This window comes from Mustelus asterias, chromosome 16, assembly GCF_964213995.1.
Source record: "Mustelus asterias chromosome 16, sMusAst1.hap1.1, whole genome shotgun sequence".
Lineage (NCBI taxonomy): Eukaryota > Metazoa > Chordata > Chondrichthyes > Carcharhiniformes > Triakidae > Mustelus > Mustelus asterias.
Genome location: NC_135816.1, coordinates 7,070,221 through 7,084,520, shown reverse-complemented (window position 1 = coordinate 7,084,520; position 14,300 = coordinate 7,070,221).

The following is a 14,300-nucleotide window of genomic DNA, read 5'->3' as shown; positions in this document are numbered from 1 at the left end:
CCAGCACTGCACTGTCACACACACAGCACTGCACTCTCACACCCAGCACTGGACTGTCACACACACAGCACTGCACTCTCACACCCAGCACTGCACTGTCACACACACAGCACTGCACACTCACACACAGCACTGCACACTCACACACAGCACTGCAAGCTCACACCCAGCACTGCACGCTCACACCCAGCACTGCACACTCACACCCAGCCGTGCACACACTGCACACTCACACCCAGCACTGCACATACACAGCACTGCACACACAGCACAGCACACACTCACACTCACTATTGCACATTCACACACAGCACTGCACACTCACACACACAGCATTGCACACACACACCCAGCACTGCACACTCATATCCTGCTCTGCCATGCACGCACACACACACACACACAGTATTGCACACTCACGCACACAGTACTGCACACTCACGCACAGCACTACACACACACACTGCACTGCACACACACACACAACACTGCACACTAACACCCAGCACTGCACACACACAGCACTGCACACTCGCACGCAGCACTGCACACACACACACAGCACTGCACACTCACACACGGCACTGCACACTCACACACACAACACTGCTCATGCAACACTGCACACTAAAACCCAGCACTGCGCACACACACAGCACTGCATACACACAGCACTGCACACTCATACAACACTGCACACTCACACGCAGCACTGCACACTCACACCCAGCACTGCACACACACACACACACAGCACTGCATATACACAGCACTGCACACTCATACAACACTGCACACTCACACCAAGCACTGCACACTCACACCCAGCACTGCACACTCACACCCAGCACTGCACACCCACACACACACAGCACTGCACACCCTGCACACTCACACCCAACACTGCACACACAGCACTGCACACACCCAGCACTGCACACCCACATCCTGCTCTGCACTGCACACACACACACTCTGCAATGCACACACACACACTACTTCACACTCACACCCAACACTGCGCAACACACAGCAGTGCACACTCACACCCAGCACTGCACACTCACACCCAGCACTGCACACTCACACCCAGCACTGCACACTCACACTGCACTGCACACTCACACACAGCACTGCACACTCACACTGCACACTCGCACACACAGCACTGCACACTCGCACACAGCACTGCACACTCACACTGCACACTCGCACACCCAGCACTGCACACTCGCACACAGCACTGCACACGCAGCACACACAGCACTGCACACTCACACACAGTCCTGCACACACTGCACACTCAGACATAGCACTGCACACACACACACACAGCATTGCACACTCACACCCAGCACTGCACACTCACATCCTGCTCTGCACTGCATGCACAGACACTCTGCACTGCACGCACGCACGCACACACAGCATTGCACACACACACAGCATTGCACACACAGACAGCACTGCACACTCACACACAGCCCTGCACACACTGCACACTCAGACACAGCACTGCACACACACACACACAGCACTGCACACTCACAAACACATACACAGCACACACACTCACAACACTGCACACAGACACACAACACTACACACTCTCACACACAGCACTGCACACTCACAGCACTGCACGCTTACATACCCAGCACTGCACACTCACACCCAGCACTGCACACTCACACCCAGCACTGCACACTCACACCCAGCACTGCACACTCATGCCCAGCACATCACACTCACACCCAGCACTGAACACACACACCTAGCACTGTACTCACACTCACACACAGCACTGCACACTCCATAAGACCATAAGACATAGGAGCGGAAGTAAGGCCATTCGGCCCATCGAGTCCACTCCACCATTCAATCATGGTTGATTTCAACTCCATTTACCCGCTCTCTCCCCATAGCCCTTAATTCCTCGAGAAATCAAGAATTTATCAATTTCTGTCTTGAAGACGCTCAACGTCTCGGCCTCCACAGCCCTCTGTGGCAATGAATTCCACAGACCTACCACTCTCTGGCTGAAGAAATTTCTCCTCATCTCTGTTCTAAAGTGACTCCCTTTTATTCTAAGGCTGTGCCCCCGCGTCCTAGTCTCCCCTGTTAATGGAAACAACTTCCCTACGTCCATCCTATCTAAGCCGTTCATTATCTTGTAAGTTTCTATCAGATCTCCCCTCAACCTCCTAAACTCCAATGAATATAATCCCACGATCCTCAGACGTTCATCGTATGTCAGGCCTACCATTCCTGGGATCATCCGTGTGAATCTCCGCTGGACCCGCTCCAGTGCCAGTATGTCCTTCCTGAGGTGTGGGGCCCAAAATTGCTCACAGTACTCCAAATGGGGCCTAACCAGTGCTTTATAAAGCCTCAGAAGTACATCCCTGCTTTTGTATTCCAAGCCTCTTGAGATAAATGACAACATTACATTTGCTTTCTTAATTATGGACTCAACCTGCAAGTTTACCTTTAGAGAATCCTGGACTAGGACTCCCAAGTCCCTTTGCACTTTAGCATTATGAATTTTGTCACCGTTTAGAAAATAGTCCATGCCTCTATTCTTTTTTCCAAAGTGTACAACCTCGCACTTGCCCACGTTGAATTTCATCAGCCACTTCTTGGACCACTCTCCTAAACTGTCTAAATCTTTCTGCAGCCTCCCCACCTCCTCAATACTACCTGCCCCTCCACCTATCTTTGTATCATCGGCAAACTTGGCCAGAATGCTCCCAGTCCCGTCATCTAGATCGTTAATATATAAAGAGAACAGCTGTGGCCCCAACACTGAACCCTGCGGGACACCACTTGTCACCGGTTGCCATTCTGAGAAAGAACCTTTTATCCCAACTCTCTGCCTTCTGTCTGACAGCCAATCGTCAATCCATGTTAGTACCTTGCCTCGAATACCATGGGCCCTTATTTTACTCAGCAGTCTCCCGTGAGGCACCTTGTCAAAGGCCTTTTGGAAGTCAAGATAGATAACATCCATTGGCTCTCCTTGGTCTAACCTATTTGTTATCTCTTCAAAGAACTCTAACAGGTTTGTCAGGCACGACCTCCCCTTACTAAATCCATGCTGACTTGTCTTAATCCGACACTCACACACAAAACACTGCACACTCGCACACACAGCACTACACACACAGCACTGCACACTCACACACACAACACTGCACACTCGTACACAGCACTGCACGCTCACACCCAGCACTGCACGCTCACACCCAGCACTGAACACACACACCTAGCACTGTACACACACTCACACACAGCACTGCACACACACACAGTGTAAGTTTTAGGGCAAATCCTCCATGATTAAAGAACCCAGGGATAAGGAGAATGGACAATTTGTTAAAATGGCCTGCTGGCTGTCAAAACTCCCAAGCGCGAACCTGTCGGTGAACCTTTACAGCCACATGAATATGCAAGAGGCTGGGAATAATGAGAAGGTCGAGACAGGGATGATCTAATCAACAGGAAACAAAGGAGAAACCATGGGAAGCAGACGAGGGGTAAATAGCCCAGCAGCAAGACAATGAAAACAGAGATCAGGCCATCCACGGAAAACATTAAGACCCATCTCGCTGATGGGATACCAATCAGGCCGATTCGGAAAACATTAAAAAGACATTAAAATATCGATTAAGGACGGCACCAACAGTTCCGGCCCTTTGTTCTAGTTGATCGAAACTACCAGTGATTAAAAATTGCTTTATGCGAGAGAATCACCGGGGAGGTTTAAAAAGGACAAGCGAGCAACGGATCTCGCGCTCTCTCATTCTCGCTCTCGATGTGTGCCCGCTCTCTCTCTCTTAGCTTTTTGCCTCTTCCTCCTGGCACTTAGCTCTTCAGCTCTCGCACCACGTGTACCCGCTCCTGCCCGCCAGCTGGACTCGCATCAAGACAAGTAAAGCCGCTCTCAAAGTTGTAAGTACCTCCGCCGGCTGAAGTTCCCGATAAAAGGTAGAGGACGAGGGTTGAAAGGGGATGGTGTTTAGTGAAGTTAAATGTGATAAGACTGTGTAAAAGTAAGAATTTACGTTGTGCCGATAGTGTTTCCTCCCATAGAAAATAGTTTAAAGTATAAGCTTTGTTATTGTATGGTGTGGTGTTGGGAAGGTTGATTTGCTGTTTGAATAAATTATTGTAACTTTGAAACCCGTTTGGAGCTCGTCTTGCTTTTCTGTGGCCGTTTGCTCCACCAACGAGAGAGAGAATCACCCAGGCGTTGGTGGTGGTCCGGATACCTGGTGTGGAATAAGGTCCAGGTCACTGGTTAGGTATAAACAGTGAGCCTGGCCCAGCGCTCTCTCCGGCGGAAACTGCCCCAGTGCGGCGTTCCTCGGCTTTGAAGTTTCAGAGCCTGCTGGAAAGAGACCCCACAGGTACTGCTGCACACCGATACCAGCCTGTGCGTGGAGTAAAGGAAACAGACCCGCATTGCACAAACACACACAACACTGCACACTCACACACACAACACTGCACACACACACACAACACTGCACACTCGCACACACAGCACTGCGCACACAGACACAGCACTGCACACACAGCATTGCACACACACACCCAGCACTGCACACTCACATCCTGCTCTGCACTGCATGCACACACACTCTACTCTGCACACACACAGCACTGCACACTCACAACACTGCACACTCACAGCACTGCACACTCACACCCAGCACTGAACACACACACCCAGCACTGTACACACACTCACACACAGCACTGCACACACACCCAACATTGCACATACACACAGCATTGCACACTCACACCCAGCACTGCACACTCACACCCAGCACTTCACACACACACACAGCACTGCACACTCGCACACACAGCACTGCACACTCACACACAGCACTGCACACACACACAGCACTGCACACACACACACCACTACACTCACACACACCACCACACTCACACACACCACCACACTCACACCCAGCACTGCACACTCACACACACCACTACACTCACACACAGCACAGCACACTCACACACACCACTACACTCACACACAGCACTGCACACACACACACACACCACTACACTCACACACAGCACTGCACACACACACACACACCACTACACACACACACAGCACAGCACACACACACAGCACTGCACACACACACACACCACTACACACACACACCACTACACACACACAGCACACACCACTACACTCACACACATCACTGCACACACACACCACTACACTCACACACATCACTGCACACACACACACACATCACTGCACACACACACACACACACATCACTGCACACACACGCACACCACTACACTCACACACATCACTGCACACTCGCACACACCACTACATTCACACACACCACTACACACACACAGCACTGCACACACACACACACCACTACAGTCACACACACCACTACACTCACACACACACATCACTGCACACACACACACACCACTACACTCACACACATCACTGCACACACACACACACACCACTACACTCACACACAGCACTACACACACACACAGCACTCCACTAACACACACCCACACACAGCACTACACACACACACAGCACTCCACTCACACACACCACTACACACACACACACCACTACACTCACACACACCACTACACTCACACACACCACTACACTCACACACACCCACACACAGCACTACACACACACACACAGCACTCCACTCACACACACACAGCACTACACTCACACACAGCACTACACTCACACACACACCACTACACTCACACACACCACTACACTCACACACACCACTACACTCACACACACCACTACACACACACACAGCACTCCACTCACACACACACAGCACTACACTCACACACAGCACTACACTCACACACACCACTACACACACACACAGCACTACACTCACACACACCACTACACACACACACAGCACTACACTCACACACACCACTACACGCACACACATCACTGCACACACACACACACATCACTGCACACACACACACACACAGCACTACACACACACACAGCACTGCACACACACACACACACATCGCTGCACACACTCACACACACCACTACACTCACACACATCACTGCACACACTCACACACATCTCTGCACATACGCACACACATCACTGCACACACTCACACACATCTCTGCACACACGCACACACCACTACACTCACACACATCACTGCACACACACACACACAGCACTACACACACACACAGCACTGCACACTCACACACAGCACTGCACACACACACCACTACACTCACACACATCACTGCACACACACACACACATCACTGCACACACTCACACACATCACTGCACGCACACACACACCACTACACTCACACACATCACTGCACACACACACACACAGCACTACACACACACACAGCACTGCACACACACACACACACCACTACACACACACACAGCACTACACACACACACAGCACTGCACACTCACACACAGCACTGCACACACACACCACTACACTCACACACATCACTGCACACACACACACACATCACTGCACACACTCACACACATCACTGCACACACACACACACCACTACACTCACACACATCACTGCACACACACACACACAGCACTACACACACACACACAGCACTGCACACACACACACACCACTACACACACACACAGCACTGCACACTCACACACAGCACTGCACACACACACTACTACACACACACAGCACTGCACACTCACACACAGCACTGCACACTCACACACACCACTACACTCACACACACACACACACAGCACTGCACACACACACACCACTACACACACACACACAGCACTGCACACACACACACACACCACTACCCACACACACAGCACTGCACACACACACACACACCACTACCCACACACACATCACTGCACACACACACACACAGCACTGCACACTCACACACAGCACTGCACACACACACCACTACACTCACACACATCACTGCACACACACACACACAGCACTACACACACACACACAGCACTGCACACACACACACACCACTACACACACACACAGCACTGCACACTCACACACAGCACTGCACACACACACACACTACTACACACACACACAGCACTGCACACTCACACACAGCACTGCACACTCACACACACCACTACACTCACACACACACACACACAGCACTGCACACACACACACCACTACACACACACACACACATCACTGCACACACACACACACAGCACTGCACACACACACACACACCACTACCCACACACACAGCACTGCACACACACACACACACCACTACACACACACACAGCACTGCACACACACACACACACCACTACCCACACACACAGCACTGCACACACACACACACCACTACCCACACACACAGCACTGCACACACACACACACCACTACACACACACACAGCACTGCACACTCACACACCACTACACACACACACAGCACTGCACACACACACAGCACTACACACACACACAGCACTGCACACACACACAGCACTGCACACTCACACACCACTACACACACACACAGCACTGCACACACACACAGCACTGCACACTCACACACCACTACACACACACACAGCACTGCACACACACACAGCACTGCACACTCACACACCACTACACACTCACACACAGCTCTGCACACACACACAGCACTGCACACTCACACACCACTACACACTCACACACAGCACTGCACACACACACATCACTGCACACACACACACACACACACACAGCACTGCACACACACACACACACAGCACTGCACACACACACAGCACTGCACACTCACACACCACTACACACTCACACACAGCACTGCACACACACACACACACACACACACAACACTGCACACACACACACACACAGCTCTGCACACACACACAGCACTGCACACTCACACACCACTACACACTCACACACAGCACTGCACACACACACATCACTGCACACACACACACACAGCACTGCACACACACACACACACAGCACTGCACACTCACACACACCACTACACTCACACACATCACTGCACACACACACACACAGCACTGCACACACACACACACAGCACTACACACACACACACAGCACTGCACACACACACATCACTGCACACACACACACACAGCACTGCACACACACACACACACACACACACAGCACTGCACACTCACACACACCAGTACACTCACACACATCACTGCACACACACACAGCACTGCACACACACTCACACAGCACTGCACACACACACAGCACTGCACACGCACACACAGCACTGCACACACACAGCACTGCACATACACAGACACGGCACTACACACACACACAGCACTGCACACACACACACAGCACTGCACACACACACACACAGCACTGCACACACACACACACCACTACACACACACACAGCACTACACACACACACAGCACTGCACACACACACACACACAGCACTGCACACACACACAGCACTGCACACGCACACACACAGCACTGCACACACACACACACACAGCACTGCACACACACACAGCACTACACACACACACACAGCACTGCACACACACACATCACTGCACACACACACACACACAGCACTGCACACTCACACACACACCAGTACACTCACACACATCACTGCACACACACACAGCACTGCACATGCACACACAGCACTGCACACACACACACACAGCACTACACACACACACACAGCACTGCACACACACACACACAGCACTGCACATACACAGACACGGCACTACACACACACACAGCACTGCACACACACACACACACACAGCACTGCACACACACACACACAGCACTGCACACACACACACACCACTACACACACACACAGCACTACACACACACACAGCACTGCACACACACACAGCACTGCACACACACACACAGCACTGCACACACACACACACAGCACTGCACACACACACACACCACTACACACACACACAGCACTACACACACACACAGCACTGCACACACACACAGCACTGCACACGCACACACACAGCACTGCACACACACACAGCACTGCACACACACACACAGCACTGCACACTCACACACACACAGCACTGCACTGCACACACACACACATTACTGCGCACACACTCACACACACCACTACACACACACACAGCACTGCACACTCACACACACCACTACACACACACACAGCACTACACACGCACACAGCACTGCACACACACACACAGCACTGCACACACACACAGCACTGCACACACACACACAGCACTGCACACACACACACAGCACTGCACACTCACACACAGCACTGCACACACACACACACAGCACTGCACATACACAGACACGGCACTACACACACACACAGCACTGCACACACACACACAGCACTACACACACACACAGCACTGCACACACACACACAGCACTGCACACACACGCAGCACTACACACACACAGCACTGCACACTCACACACACCACTACACTCACACACATCACTGCACACACACACATTACTGCACACACACACACACACAGCACTGCACACTCACACACACCACTACACACACACACAGCACTGCACACTCACACACACCACTACACACACACACAGCACTGCACACACACACACACAGCACTACACACACACACAGCACTGCACACACACACAGCACTGCACACACACACACACAGCACTGCACACACACACACATAGCACTGCACACTCACACACAGCACTGCACACTCACACACACCACTACACTCACACACATCACTGCACACACACACACACAGCACTGCACACTCACACACACAGCACTGCACACTCACACACACCACGACACTCACACACAGCACTGCACACTCACACACAGCACTGCACACTCACACACACCACTACACTCACACACATCACTGCACACACACACACACAGCACTGCACACTCATACACACCACTACACTCACACACATCACTGCACACACACACACACAGCACTGCACACTCACACACACCACTACACTCACACACATCACTGCACACACACACACACCACTACACACACACACAGCACTGCACACCCACACACACCACTACACACACACACAGCACTGCACACTCACACACACCACTACACACACACACAGCACTGCACACCCACACACACCACTACACACACACACAGCACTGCACACTCACACACACCACTACACACACACACAGCACTGCACACTCACACACACCACTACACACACACACAGCACTGCACACTCACACACACCACTACACTCACACACAGCACTGCACACTCACACACACCACTACACTCACACACAGCACTGCATGCACACACACAGACGCACCCAGCACTGCTCTGCACTCACACAGCACTGCATTCACAGTCACAGCAACACACTGACATACAGTGTGACGCACAGGCAGTACACCCAATCAGGGACACTTATAGAATCCGTACAGTGCAGAAGAGGTCATTTGGCCCATCAAGTCTTCACCAACTCTCTGACAGAATATCGAATCCAGACCCTCTCCCCCTTCCTATCCCTGCACGGTAGCACAGTGGTTAGCACTGCTGCTTCACAGCTCCAGGGTCCCAGGTTCGATTCCCGGCTCGGGTCACTGTCTGTGTGGAGTTTGCACATTCTCCTCGTGTCTGCGTGGGTTTCCTCCGGGTGCTCCGGTTTCCTCCCACAGTCCAAAGATGTGCGGGTTAGGTTGATTGGCCAGGTTAAAAATTGCCCCTTAGAGTCCAGAGATGCATAGGTTAGAGGGATTAGCGGGTAAATATGTGGGGGTAGGGCCTGGGTGGGATTGTGGTCGGTGCAGACTTGATGGGCCGAATGGCCTCCTTCTGCACTGTAGGGTTTCTATGATTTCTAACCCCACAGGAGGTGATGACCTAGTGATATTATCGCGAGACTATTAATCCAGAAAGTCAGCTAATGTTCTGGGGACCCAGGTTCGAATCCCACCACGGCAGATGGTGAAATTTGAATTCAATAAAAAATATCTGGAATTAAGAATCTACTGATGACCATGAAACCATTTGCGATTGTCGGAAAAACCCATCTTGTTCATTAATGTCCTTTAGGGAAAGAAATCTGCCGTCCTTACCTGAACTGGCCTACATATGACTCCAGAGCTATGGCAATGCGGTTGACTCTCAACTGTCCTCTGAACAAGGACAGCTAGGGATGGACAATAAATGCTGGCCAGCCAGCGACGCCCATATCCCATGAATGAATATAGATAAAAACATGGCCACCTTGAATCATAGAATCATACAGCCCAAAAAAGGCCCTTAAGCCCATCAAGTCTGTACCGACACATTAGAAACACCTGAACTCCCACCTAATCCCATCTGCCAAAAAGAAAATTACAGCACAGAAACAGGCCCTTCGACCCTCCAAACCTGCACCGACCATGCTGCCCAACTTAACTAAAAACCCCTACCCTTCCGGGGACCATATCCCTCTATTCCCATCCTATTCACGTATTTGTCAAGATGTCCCTTAAAAGTCACTATCGTATCTGCTTCCACAACCTCCCCCGGCAACGAGTTCCAGGCACCCACTACTCTCTGTGTAAAAAATCTGCCTTGTACATCTCCTTTAAACCTTGCCCCTCGCACCTTAAACCTATGCCCACTAGTAATGACCCTTCAACTAAGGGGAATAGCTGCTCCCTATCCACTCTGTCTGTGCCCTTCATAATCTTGTACAGTTCGATCAGCTCGCCCCTCAGTCTTCTCTGCTCCAATGAAAACAACCCAAGCTTATCCAACCTCTCTTCATAACTTAAATGTTCCACCCCAGGCAGCATCCTGGTGAATCTCCTCTGCACCCCCTCCAGTGCAATCACATCTAACCTGCACATCATTGAACTCACATTTATTCCTTTCACCTTTCAACTAAAGATGTGCGGGTGAGGTTGATTGGCCATGCCGTATTGCTCCTTACTGTCAGGGGGATTAGCAGGGTAAATACATGGGGTTACAGGAATAGGGACTGGGTGGGATTGTTGTCAGTGCAGGCTCGAAGGGCCGAATGGCCTCTTTCTGCATTGTAGGGATGCTATGATTTTTAAAAAATCATTCTTTTGTTGTGCGTGTTTTCGTCTGAACGACTTCCTTTAGAACTGCAAAGAAAAAAAAGATTATGACGCATTTTCAAAATTACACCTCACTTTCAACACCCGATTGCTCCCCCTCGCTCACTTTTAAAACCTCTTTTCTGTGTTGTTTGTTAAAAAAAATGTTTGCAGTGCAGTTAGAAAGTTCAGGCAATGCATCCACTACTCTCAGCCGTTCCAAATGGGAATTATTTCCCTTTCTTTAAATTCTAAAAATGCAGCTTTTTGTGTTATATTCTTTTTTAAGTTAAGTTCTGCAAACTTGAAGAGCGCAGCTCTGTAAGTACAAACTCTGTCATTGCACCACTTGTAACGCAGTGTGAAACTACAGGCACTGAAATCACACCCCATGGCAGCTTACAACTGCTGGGTTTATTTAATTGGCTATTTTTTTCATTCTGGTCTTTTTTTGAAAATGCATTACCCATATTGAAAATTAAGGTGAAGTAACTATAAGGCCATAATATATAGGAGCAGAAGTGGGCCATTCGGACCATCCAGTCTGCTCTGCCATTCAATGAGATCACGACAGATCCGATATAATTCTCAACCCCACTTTCCTGCCTTATCCCCTTAACTGATTGAAAATCTGTCTGTCTCAGCCTTGAACATACTTAACGACCCAGCCTCTGCAGCCCTCTGCGGTAAAGAATTCCACAGATTCACTCCCATCTGAGAGGGGAAATTCCTCCTCATCTCTGCCTTAAATGGGAGACCCCTTACTCTGAGATTATGCCCCTCTGGTTCTAGATTCTCTCACAAGGGGAGAAAACTTCTCAGCATCTACTCTGTCAATCCTCCTGAGAATCCTATATATGTCTCAATAAGTTTGTGTCTCATTCTTCTGAACTCCTAGGAGTACAGGCCCATCATGCCTAACCACTGCCCATAAGAAAATCCCTCCATACCTGGGTTCACCCCAGTGAACATTCTCTGGACTGCCTCCAATGAAGTATATCCTTCCTTAGATAAGGGAATCAAATTTTTTTCACCATATTCCAGGTGTGGTCTAATTCATGCCTTGTATAGTTTTAGCAAGACTTCCCCATTTTTAGTCTCCATTCCCTTTGAAATAAAGGCCAACATTCCATTTGCCTTCCCTATTACATGCTGAACTATTGTAGCGTAGGTTTAAAATATTGAAATATATTTATTTACGATTTACGTTCACCCCAATCTCCCAACCTGCTTCCACTGTACAGGGACAGTAATTTCAGGAAGGTGTGAATGTTTATATATATTTGATATCTAAGTTGTATACTTCCTCTGCCTGGTGTATATTTTGTACTAACTCTCCCCCTAGTGGCAGGAATAGGCTTCCAATATAATATACAAGAAAGATAGATTTGCATTTATATAGCGCCTTCACAACGTCAGGACATCCCAAAGCCCTTTTGAAGCCAATTAATTTTTTTTGAAATACAGTGGCTGTTGTAACACAAAGAGGTAAATTGACACCACCAATAACATGCCAATTGTTTGAGCAATGTTTTTATATCTGGGTTAAAAATGAATCAATAAATTGATTTCCTCTGTTGTGCAATGTGTTCAAACAATTTCTTTTGTTTTCAATCTCATCCTGCTGTGGAAGGAAATTGGCAGTGTGGTTCAAAGCATAGTCATAGCAATTAATAACACAGAACCTAGTTGCAATTTTTTTATTGAACTTTACATTTGTAATTTTGTAAACATATTCTTGTTTTTGTAAACAGTTTCCAGGAAAGTTGAGAATATTTTGTCACATTTTGGACTTGTATCTTGTGGATGGTGCACTGCTTTGGGGAGACAAGGTTTATGTGGCTGTTTGAACTAAGTTTCTGATCAATGGTGACCCGCAGATTGAAGTTGGTGGAGGATTCGATCATGGTAATGCCATTGAATGTCAAGAGGAGGTGAACATATTCTCTGCTGTTGGAGATCATAGAATCCCTACAGGGCAGAGGGAGGCCATTCGGCCCACCGAGTCTGCACCAACAACAATCCCACCCAGGCGCTATCCCTATAAAT